General features: G+C 28.6%; 1 long non-coding RNA gene across 1 annotated transcript in view; it reads left to right on the plus strand.

Annotated features, from left to right (window-relative positions):
* LOC106682138 (uncharacterized) overlaps positions 1–12,260 on the plus strand; it is a 50,499-nt gene extending 38,239 nt beyond the window's left edge. The window contains exons 3-4 of the long non-coding RNA XR_001343373.2: positions 867–1,073; positions 12,162–12,260. This is a non-coding gene — a long non-coding RNA (uncharacterized lncRNA). The remainder of the gene's footprint in view (positions 1–866; positions 1,074–12,161) is intronic.
* The last annotated feature ends 69 nt before the right edge of the window (positions 12,261–12,329 follow it).

The raw sequence follows: 12,329 nt of genomic DNA on the forward strand, positions 1-12,329 counted from the left end.
ATGTTATTAATTTTGTGATTACTATTTTTATCATTTAAATTTATTTTCTTTATATATGATATGAATGAATACTTCAAAGACTAATTATTATTGTCCTTGTTCAATAAACATTATTTCAAAATAAAAAAAAAAAAGATATATAAAAGATATATAGCTCTTCGTTTGAAACCGTTAACCGCGGATATTACCGTTCCAAATGTTTACTAAATCATCTTAATGGTCACCGGTAGTTTTATCATGATAATAAAATAAAGATAATAGATAAAGATAAAAAGATAAAGATAAAGATAATATGCAGCTAAAATATAAAGCTTAAGAATACGTTTGAATGCACCTATTTCAGGAACTACTAGTCCGATTTAAAAAAATCTTTTTGCACTTGGTAAACTGTTTATTGAGAAAGGATTTACATCCTACTGAGAGCCAGGAACGGAGCAGTTACGACAAAAGCCGATCAGTCCAGAAAATAATATGGTGATGTACATAAGAGCAGATTCATTACTGTTACTTTATTAGATTTGACCCTTATTCGATAGACTTTACTGGGCTGCCAAAAATTTAATCTCTTAGGGAAAAAATAACTATTAATAAATCCAAAAAATCAACGGGAGACAGATAATGATATAACATATTTAGAGGTTTTGTACACTTACTTATTTTTCTTGCAAAAATTTTCTGGAATATCAGGACTTAAATATTAAAAAATATTAAATTAAAAACATTGTTCATTCAAATTTTCCAAGTTCCTTATTTAAGAGGGCGGATGAAGCCGTAACGGAAGATGCTCGAAATTATTGAAATTTTGAAAATTAATTCCTTCTTTTTTTTTTTTAATATTTATATAACATGATTGCTACTGTTTCAAGGGCTAACAAGCGTAGAAGACAAGTTACTATAGAAGAACATAAAATCAGATAATAATTAGAGTACAAGCTAGTTGTGGAAAATCCAAATGAAGTCAACTCTGATGAAGGTCAGAAATTTAGGCCGAAACGTCGGCACTAATAAAGTAATGTTTTCATTATTATTATACTGACCGCGCTTCCGGCCATATTTTCCCCACCATTGCGTATGTAAGTATTCAACGCTGCTACGAATATTAATTTAGATAAATTATTTAAGTATAGTAAATGTTAAATGAATTTTTATTTTAAAAATTCATACTATCGGAACGGCAGCCGCCCAACGGCTTCAAAATTGTGGTTTTTAGAGTGCACAGATTCGTACACAAAACCATTTCGGATATGTTTATTGCTTCTAGGTTTACATAAAGAATAAACATGTAGATTCATTAATGGGTGCGGATATCTGATCAATCTATGTCTTGGCACATGGGATTAAACTAAATTGGCATGTTCTTTAATAGAATGAAATGATCGATCTATTGTTTTTGTTCTTCTGATGTGCATTATTTATAAATTATATTTCAATTGTCATTTCATGTCAAGTGCATCAATCATTAATGAAGGATGAAAATAACAAATATTTTGAACTATTTAGATATTATTACGAATAGATATTTTTATCAAATTTGAAGTAAATAATTTTATTATAATTTAATTATTCATATTTTACTGAAAATTAGATGTAATATCTATCAGATAATAATTGTAATTATTATATTACAAGCGTATTTTATTTATTACAGTTTAGTTATTACAGTTTAGTATGCAGTTTAGTTAAATAATATTATTTGTATACTCATTTTTTTAGTATCGGTTTAGACAACAAATGGTTTCCAGATACCTTAATTTTATAAAATTTGCATAAAATCTACCTACATGCTGGAAGAATCGATGATTGAAGATTCTATGGGGAAAAAATGGAATGTAAAAAAAAAAATTGTGAATAAAATGTATTTAATGAACTATGGTGAAAAAAAAAATTAATCTGATCTACATGATTCGTACTTTTTGAGATTATATCGACGTTGTAACTTTTCAGTCTTTGTAATCCTGTTGGAAGGAAGCTATATTGATAAATTAGATATGGAATATTTTCAGAGATTTAACAAATTAATAAAATATTTTCTTAATTATTTATTAAATATACACATTAATGAGTAATATAATTTAAAGAACAATATCCATGAACCTACAATATTATGAATAAATAAATAATTAGAAAACAAGCATATAGAAAGGATAGAATAATCGATATTTACAAATAATATTAATAAAAGATAAGGAAAAAAGTGTTTCTAATATATACATGATTAAATGGTTTAAAAGAAGCCGCATCAAAGAACTAAAAACACAAATAAGCCAGCCGGTCTTAAAACATGCTAAAGGAAAAATTGAAAACTGAAGCCAATGTTTGATGAACTGAAGTGATTTATCATTGCTTTTTACCAATATTATTCTTTTAAGAACTCAAATTTCCTCTTTTTTTTAAAATATGAATAAAGTGAGTTCCAAACAGTCCGGTAATGCCAAAAACTTCACAGTAAACGTAAAGGTAACATATTTGACAACCGAGCGCACCACCATTTAATTTCATATATAAATAATGATATGAAGTAAACGGAAGTAACTGTAAATTTAGGGCAAATGGAGTATTTCGTTTTAAATTACCAGGAAAAAATAGAAAACTCTGGTTATAATTTGATACCATAATAAGTATTTTGAAAATAGAAAAAAAATTGCCACATAAATTTGAGTTGTTTTTTTAATGCAAATTATCCCGCCTTTTTCCAACATAACTACATAGTAAATCAAGAAGTGGTTTAATTAATTAATTACCAATTAATTCAATTTTTAGGGGCAAGTAGAAATGTTGACAAAATATATAACATTTATTTTTGGTAAAGAAAAACCATGAACTGGCAATCTGGAAATCAGGAAAACAGTTTTGTAATAAAAGATCAACTATTTGTAAAAATGTGGAAGGAATTTACGAAGAAATACGGGCGTGTGCTCTATTAAAAGTTGAAGTAATGAAATTTTAGGATCCAATTAACTTGATTTTCCTTATAGTTAAATCAGCTAATTAATATGAAGTACTTGTATTCATTTTTTTGTATTGATTCATTTATTAATGATTAATTGCCTAAAATAAAGGAGAGAATTTCCGCCGTCACGTTTTAAGTTCTGTATATCCCTCGTTCTAATAGTAATTATCTTTTCCTTAATTTGTGTAATATCAGATGGGTATTCACAACCAGTAATGTAGAAGAGGGTTTCTTTGCTACTTAAGGATTAGCCTTGCTCCAGTGACATAGGTTTCACATTGCTCCGTGTGGCACATCAGTGGTATTGAAAGTCGCAGAAGTGCTAGTAAGGGAAGAGAAAGTATTCACCTTCCAAGTAGTGTTTTCAACCGCCAGGTTTTCAGGGGCAGGGTTGACTTACGTTTACAGTTACAGAAAAAAATGATGCCACAGTCAGATTAGAGGCAGAAGTTAGTATCACAGCGCCTTACCCATGAGCTAACTAGTTCCCTATATGATAAGGTAGTAATTTCAAATCAATTAAAAATTATAAACGCCTAATTTGTTTTTATTTTGGTCTAGATTCATATTGAATAAATATTTCTGTTTTGATATAGTTTTAATATTTTTTTTTTTACTTTCATTTCAAGAGAATGTGCAGATAGATTATGTTTGAAAAAAGAAATATACATCGTTTTCATGGAACTTTCAAAGAAATATGTATATATGTGTGTTTGATTTTACTCTTGTATATTATTTGTGGTTCTTGTCTTTGATTGTGAAAGTAGATAGATGATTCTCTGGTAATTATAACTAATAAACCAGGACAAAGCAGAGTAGTAGGGCAGCAACTAATGCTTTGACCACTCCTTGATTAACACAGTAATCGACTATATATATATAATATTTGATGATAATGATATCTCAATAAATTGAGTAAAAATAAAATAATTCGTGATTCTTTCCTGCGAGTTATTTGATGGCTCGATTCTTCCAGTATACTCAAATCAAAGATTCGATTCCCGATCGGATATATAGAAGATCGATGACTCGGAAAATCTTGTTCAAACATGGTTCCATTTTTATATCGTAGACTTCATAACGTCGGGTAAAGTGTAATCCTATATGATAATGGAAGGTGAGTGTAGGCATGTAACTTTGTCAAGAATTTTCGTAGGTTTCGATCCCTTGGTGTCTCTCAAGCCTCATACCTTGATAACCATGCAAGTGCAGTTTAGTAAAATTCTGTCTCATGTTCTTTATAAATTTGTTTATTATGAAATTAATGTATCCGCTAGGTTCGTGGATATGAGTATTTACGTCAACAAAAGTCTCAAAAATATTTTCGATGGCATAGTTGTTTACAGTAACTACCTACTATATTTTCTGAACAAAGTATGATATTTCTACAATTCTTCCAAGTATTTTATTTATTTAATGTAATTGACAACTGTACAAATAATAAATACAATAAGTAAATCTGTTGAATGTTTCATTTACACTTGAAAATCTTGGGAAGGAACCACCCGTTGGTGGTACTTCAGGCATTAATTTAAATTAGAAGGTCCTGTGGCCATCTTCTTTTCAGACACCTCGCCGGACCTAGCTTTTTAAAAAGTCCGCAGTTTTTAAAAAGAATAATCTAAGTAATTAACCCAAAAAGATAGTGTAATAACTAGTGGAAATGCTATAGTAACCAAAATAACACAGGAATAACAAAAATCAGACTACAATATAAGCTCATCGTCTACAATGTTGGATTATTTCATGAAAAATCAATATATCCACTTCAGGAAAATTATATGAAAACAAATTATCGGATCATATCGTGAATAGAGGTAAATTGTTTTTGAAAATGAAGATTTGTAACACCTATTTGACATGATGAAATTTTTTTTTTTTAATTATTTATTTAATGCAATTTACAACTGTACAAAATAATACAATAGGTAAATATGTTGTATGTTTCATATACACTTGAAAATCTTGGGAAGGAACTACCCATTGGTGGTACTTCAAACATTAATTTAAATTAGAAGGTCCCGTGGCCATCTTCTTTTCAGACGCCTCGGAGGATTATTAGGGATTTTTAAGGATGAAAGATTAAGAATTAATGGGTTAGGATGGTTAAGGAGTTTGGAATGAAAATACGCATATCTGTTTTGGGCCAAAGCTGCAACGAATAGGATGTTAAGGTCTTTGTGGATGAGTTTGTTTGTTACGTAATAAGAAGCATCAAGGATTTTATGTAAGATTTTGGATTGTAAGGATTGGATGCGGGAAGAATTAGATGGTTTGTTGAACCAAGTTTTTGTAGGACCAAAATGCCGACGAAGTAAAAAAAAAGTACTGAAATAAATTTATTCAAATCATCATTGAGTCAAATATACAGAAAAATTTAAGAAGAAATTCAATGAAAAAATTATGTCCATGAGAGATAAAGATTTACGAAAAATAAACGGTCTAACGTCATTATGTCAAAATTAACCTCTAAATTGAAATTAAATGTGTTTCCATTTCAGCAAGTTCATTCAGGTTTTTATGATTAGCTAATTTACTTTATGATTATTCAATTTTACGTTTCAATAATTTAAATATTTTTATGCAATAAAAATTTGTATGTTTCCGAATATAATAATAAAATATACTGATAAACTAATATTAATAAGGCTCGTTTTTCATTTTTTTTTCTTTTTTTTAATGTTTTATACAGATTTTGATCATGTCACTATGTCACCTACAGCAAATTTACTTGTTGTATGTACGTGTATACAGTTGTAAATATCAATAAATAAATTATTAAAAAAAAAAAAAAATTCAAGTTTGTCACACATTTGGCCCAATCAAGTTACAGGCACCGATTGGTAAGGGTTTCCAACATCTTTATTTAAAAACAATATTACTGAATCCGATTATAAATATCATTTTTAGTATGATTGTCAACCATTTCTTAAATCCTAGAGCTACAATAATTAGTCAAAATTGCTTTGACTGTTCGTTCTGATATATTATTAATTTTTATTGTCTGAACCTTACGTAACTTCTTGTAATTAGAAGATCTATGTTAAAATTTTAAAATTAATTATGGAAATTATAATAGTGAATTAGAAACATTTAGTTTGATCAGATTTTATTCTCTATAATGCCGGTTTACCTTTTTTTTGGAGAGGGGGGGTGTGGTTCTGGAATCATTGAAATTTTCTTGTATCGATTTAAGAAATAAGTAAGTCACGATTTTCCAGTTCAACAAAAGGTTTGGGGTCCTATCGCTGTTCCAACTACTGTACTAAGTTGGGGAGGTGTCAACAAGGAAGCCACTGGAAGTCGGTTGGCCAAAGTAGCTCTACCTCTAACCACTTCCTTGTGTGCTGAATTCCGGTCAGTTCTGAAAAATAAAACCGTAGACATTCAACCAAGGTTAATAAACCTTATTACTCGCTTATGATTTTTCTCATTTTGAAAATAGTAAATTTGCTTATTCTTTAAAACATTATATTAAAAAAAAAAATGAGAAAGTAGTGAGATTAATAATGTTAGAATAGATATGTAGTTGATCATGTTCAATTATGATTATTTCGCGAAATGAGTTGAGACTCAATCTTCATAAAGTCAAAAATCCATCATATGGAGAAAATATGGTTTCTAACTTAAACCAAAACTGTGTGATTAATCAAGGTACGGGAATATTTTTTAAAAACAAATTTCTTCCAATTTTTAATCTGTTTATTAGAAATTGCGAACAAAATATGTTGATCAGTTGTTTTTAATTCGAAAATAGATTTTTTGTAGTGACTCTGATTCTCAATATGCGTTCCGAGGGGTTAATTATTCATCTACTAACAAATGGTTTTTATGATATATATTTTAGACAAATTTTTAGATATTGAAATTATTCCTGAAGACAGGAATAGATTATCATAATTGGCAGAAGAATTGTTTTATTTCGTGAAGTTTTTGGTTTAAAACAAAACCATTATCTTTTCCATATTACTATATGAAACATGTAGGATGTAAAAATATCATTGCTTGATAATTTAGATGATTTGGCAGAGGACGGTAAAAGTAACCTAATTAACTTTAATTAGTAATTAATAACATAATTAATGTTAATTAGGAATAAGTTGCTAAAACAATTAGTGATTAAATTACGAAATCAATATGATTTTCTTTTAATTTTTTTTTTTAAAGTTGTTTCCGATCCAATTTAATTTCCTGGCAACTAGACTTCCTTCATATCCTCTTTTGGTTAAACCAGTGATTCCCAAAGTGTGCGCAGCGGCCTCCTGGGGCGCCGCGAAATATTCAATGAAACAATTGGCATTTTTTTTTTGAATTTCAAACCTCAAATTATTGCGCTAACAATCGTGTATGCTGACAAAATTCCAAAAATTTAGAAACTTCCGAGTCTTTAATTGTTTCCAATTCGCATCTGTTGAAACGGCTAGTGCCCAAGCACGGCTTCCCCACTCATGCTTTAGTATGCAAATAATAAGTATCTATTTTAAATGTTTTGCTGTTATATGGGTAATCGCTTTTAAAAAGGAAATTTTTTGAAGAAAGTCAAAAATTAAAAAAAAATCTGATGTATTGAGGGCGCCATGGAAAAATTCCGTTTATTTAGGGAGCCGCAAACCGAATAAGATTGGGAAGCTCTGGGTTAAACCAATACCTTAAGAACGTTAACGTTTTGGTTACGATTTCCATCTTCAGAACAATTTTTTGTTAGATCGTAATTGTACCCCAAGTTCAAGCTTCTATGTAATGAGTAGGAAAAATAATATCGAGATAAGAATAAGGAAGAAGGAAGGCTAGCAATACCCAAAGAGCAAGCAAAGAAAGAAGGCACAAGCAGTGTGATACGATTTGGTCCAGAGCAAGTATTATATTTGTAGAAACAAATTGGTCCGAGATGTGAAGATCCCAAACCAAAGCAAGAGAATCCCCATCGAACTTAAGACAGCAAAAGCTCATTTTATATCGCTTTTTGAGTTGAAAAACGATATCGTTGTAGATTGATATACACAATCTTCCAATATTCCTAATTTATGGAAGAATAGACATAAAAATGATACCTAAGAGCATATAGAAGAATATTTCTTTGGTTATTTCTCCGAGTCCGATTGGGGTTATACGAATATTATACGAACAATTGAGAATCTAAAGATTTCTCATATATATGAGAAGGTCTTAAGCTTTTAGTGCCAATGTCAGTTGAAAAAAAAAAAATTGGATAGTTTTTCTCTGTGATATATAATGCTTAATTCGTTGTAGTAGTATAAGATATGTAACATATTTTCAGTATGTTTTCAAGCGAGTGCCTTTAATTTTCCATTTGCTTTTACCTTAAGTATAAGCATTATGCTGTCGTATTTTCTTGTAAAGGAGGAAAAATGACTTTTCCTTTGTTGTTTTCCTCTAAAAATTCTCTTTAAATATCCTTTCATTTAAGAAGGAGCTATTCTAATACGAAGCTCAAAGTCCAGCCTTCTTTTATTCTGCCTTCTGCATAAGCAGTTTAGGTTTTATACTATTTTATAATTGAAATATTTAAAATTTATATCGAACGCTTTTTGTTCTAAGCTTCTAAATTCTTGTGGGTTGCGTTTCTTTGATATTAAAGACATGTGATTATTTTTTCAAAAACCTAGCGTACTAATGCGAATGTTTGAAAAGTATCCATTTATGATTATAGTGGGTGAACCATTAAGAAATAATTAACGTTCTTCTTTTCTGTGGTCTTGTTACCATAAATTTATATTATATTAATTTTTCTATCAGTTTTATGTTATAAATACTTTTGTTATGGACTAAATTTTGTTCCGCACATATTTGAAGAAATATTTTAATTCTCACTATTTTATGTAATCAGAAAACAGCATCCAGTATGATCAGACCAGATGACAACATCTATCGTACGTTGCCAAAACAACATAGAAATGATGGACATAAATGAACTTTATTATTTATACTTTTAATTATTAGGGCGCTGTGGAGGCTACTATGATATATTCAGTTAACAATTTACTACTAAATCCATAAAATTAAAATGAAATTAAAGCAAAATAAAAAAAAGTAATTGAATGATATATGAAGTAATAATAATGATACAATATTACAATACAATTTACAAATATTTACAATTAGTAGACTAATAATAATGAGCTCCTGAATTCGTAATAAATATGGATCGAACTTGATTAACAATAACACAATATAAAAAAAATATATAATATTATACTACATACAATAATATATAAAATATGTAACGTGATATCTAATATAAAGAATATAAAAAATAAAACTAAAGAGCAGCTAAAGGATACAATAAAACAAAATGATATAAGAATGCGATAAAAATAATGATCTAATATATCTAAACAAATAATATATATAATTAAACATACACACACACACACACACACACACACACATATATGTATATTTAATTCTAATCGTAATATAATAGATCGGTCATTAAGTGGAGTTAAGAAAAACTACCGGCAGATATGGTAATTTGGTGAATCAAAATAAGTTATTGAAAATCATAGAAGTAAGAAAGTACTCAGTCCAATATTTCTTTTTGATCAGTATATTTGTTAGTTCTTTTTGTAAACGATAAAACAAATATGATACCATTAAGTGTCTTAGTATTAAAAATATTCTTTTGTTGAATAAATTTTAATTAAGTATTTCATTAATGTAATCATTTATTTATCTTACTCAACAAACCTGGCACATTTCTTTTGCACTTAAAAGCTCAAATTATAAAAAAGAGATTAGGACATTTTAAATTTGTTTATGGCTCTTTAAAGTGATCGATGATCAAAGAAGTATTTTCAAAAAAAGGTTATTAAATCGGTTTAAAGTTTTTTTTCTCTTCTAATTAGCCCATATTACTGAACGCTAGTCGAAACTAGTCTTGGAACAACCCAAAAATGGCAGACTCACTATACTATTTTGATGATAAAACCGCAAACTACTAAAGAACGATCGGCCAACTGGCGTGGAGATGTTACCATGGCTTATTGTTTTGATTAGGAATCTTCATCTAAACTGTGCTAATTTGAACAGATTTGCCTTTGTTTTATTGATTATTGCCATCTAAAAATGTAGAGGTTTAAAATAGTAGTGATTCGCTTCTCTTTATAAGTTAATAACTGCTCCATTAAATATTTAATTAATATCCAGAGGAATGAATCATAAATTATATGAAACCTATTTTGTTGTACACCAGCTCCTCGCATAGCATGCCTCACATTATTTTAGGCAAAAGTAATCTGCCTTAGTGTGTTATAAATCTTGAATGTGATCCAACTATGAATAAACGTACTTAGTGTATTAATTGTACTTCAATAAGATGCCTCTTTGGGAGTTATTTTGTCAATTTAATTGAGTATTATTCTTTCAAAAGTTAATAAATCCACTGTATTATTTTATTATTTGTACGAGAAGAAGATGGTTCGGGGGTGTGGTCAAATTTCTAGAATATACTTCTGACATGAAAATTACGAGAGTGTCTTAGATCATCTGACGTTAATTCAAAGCCTTTGTATGATTACGAATCCTGCTTTTTATTTCTTTTTTAATGATTTTTTTTTCGTTTCGCTTCTCCATTTACATTAGTTTCTCCCCAGTTTTTTGTTAGGATTATATTTTTAAGTAAAATTCCGACCTTCCATTGATGGAATTAGCTCATTGAAAAAACTACCATAATAATTTTATTTGAGATAGCAGCCTACATATTTTAAACATAATAACACCCACGAGATGAGAAAATTGACCAATACCTGATTTATTAATTGAACTTAACAGTTAACCAGAATGGATTTGGTATGTTGTTTACCGAATCCATCATGTTATAGGATTACTTCACGGTTCGGTAGGCTAATTGTCTTTAATCACAAAGTCCAAATGGACGTTGCTAAAGCGGGTTGATTGTTATTTAAAGCTGATTACACCGGACAGCCTGTGGCTGGGTCGGTTATTTTCCGATGAGGTAATCCTTCATGTTATTTGACTGCTCATCTTTCCTATACTTTGACTCAGTGTTTGTTATATATTTTATACACATTTATTTACTTTAACAATAAATTATTGCAATTGGTATTGCCTTATTTATTTTTATCATTTAAAATTACATTCTATATAGACTTTTTTAAAAGCCGGCAAATATTGGATACATTTTTGTACAAACGTTTGTAATGTCTATAACAGTTAAAATTTTTTTCCAAAAAGGAGGAGGCCAAGGAAATTCCATGGAAATTCTGTGGCAAAAAAATAATTCTTTAATATATTCTTTGATAATTCTTTAATAATTAATGTATTTGTATTTTTTAAAATTAATTTTTGTATTTTTACTATTTAAGTTATTTTCAATCATCTATTTATTTTTGTATATTAATTATTATTGTTATTTTTAATAAATTTTTTGAGGTTAAAAACTTCCAAAATTTGACTATATTTTATTTTATATTATCATTATTATAGCACAACGTTTCGGGACTATTGTCCCTTATTCATGTACTTTAATAAACCTACAAATAATAATTCACATTAATAATTATTCTCATCCATGTGTATTTGTAATTCATACAATTATATTTAGCTCATCTTTTGTCAAACTTTTTATTTCACTATGGAAATCACATCATTATTTACATGGCTGAAAAAAATTGTTTCACACTGTATTGTTTGATTATCCTTTCCTATTGGTGCATTTTCCTCTCACTGTAGCACAAACATTGCTTTATATTGTATACTACCTCTTTTTCAGCCATGTAAATAATGTAAAAGTTTGACAAAAGATGAGCTAAATATAATTGTATGAATTACAAATACACATGGATGAGAATTGTTGTTAATGTGAATTATTATTTGTAGGTTTATTAAAGTACATGAATATGGGACAATAGTCCCGAAACGTTGTGCAACAATAGTGAAATAATATAGAATAAAATATATTCAAGTTTTTTAACCTCAAAAAATTAATTGAAATTGACTTACCAGACTTCCTAAAAAGAAAATCCAGAATTATTATTATTATATTATCTGTTAACTTCAATTTTAGAATATAATGTTATTAGAAATATATGGGATATTGAATCGTCCTATCGGCATTATTATGAATGCATTGTGGATTGCTTTCATATTAAAAAAAGGATAAAATTGGCGAAATATTTTTTAAAAATTATTGTTTTTAAATTCTATTTTTAATTGGTTATTTTTTTTAAAGTAGGTAGAATATCAGTGTCGGAATGCTGAAGAAATCTACGACGGAGTCCGAAGCTTTGAGGTTGAACGAATTGATTCCGCAAGCGGATTTTGAAGTACTAATAACGGGTTTTATACAAACATACATAAACACACACATGTTTATATATATATGTGTGGGTGTTTATAT

Source organism: Halyomorpha halys, unplaced genomic scaffold, assembly GCF_000696795.3.
Source record: "Halyomorpha halys isolate HHAL.00 unplaced genomic scaffold, Hhal_1.1 Scaffold390.1, whole genome shotgun sequence".
Classification (NCBI taxonomy): domain Eukaryota; kingdom Metazoa; phylum Arthropoda; class Insecta; order Hemiptera; family Pentatomidae; genus Halyomorpha; species Halyomorpha halys.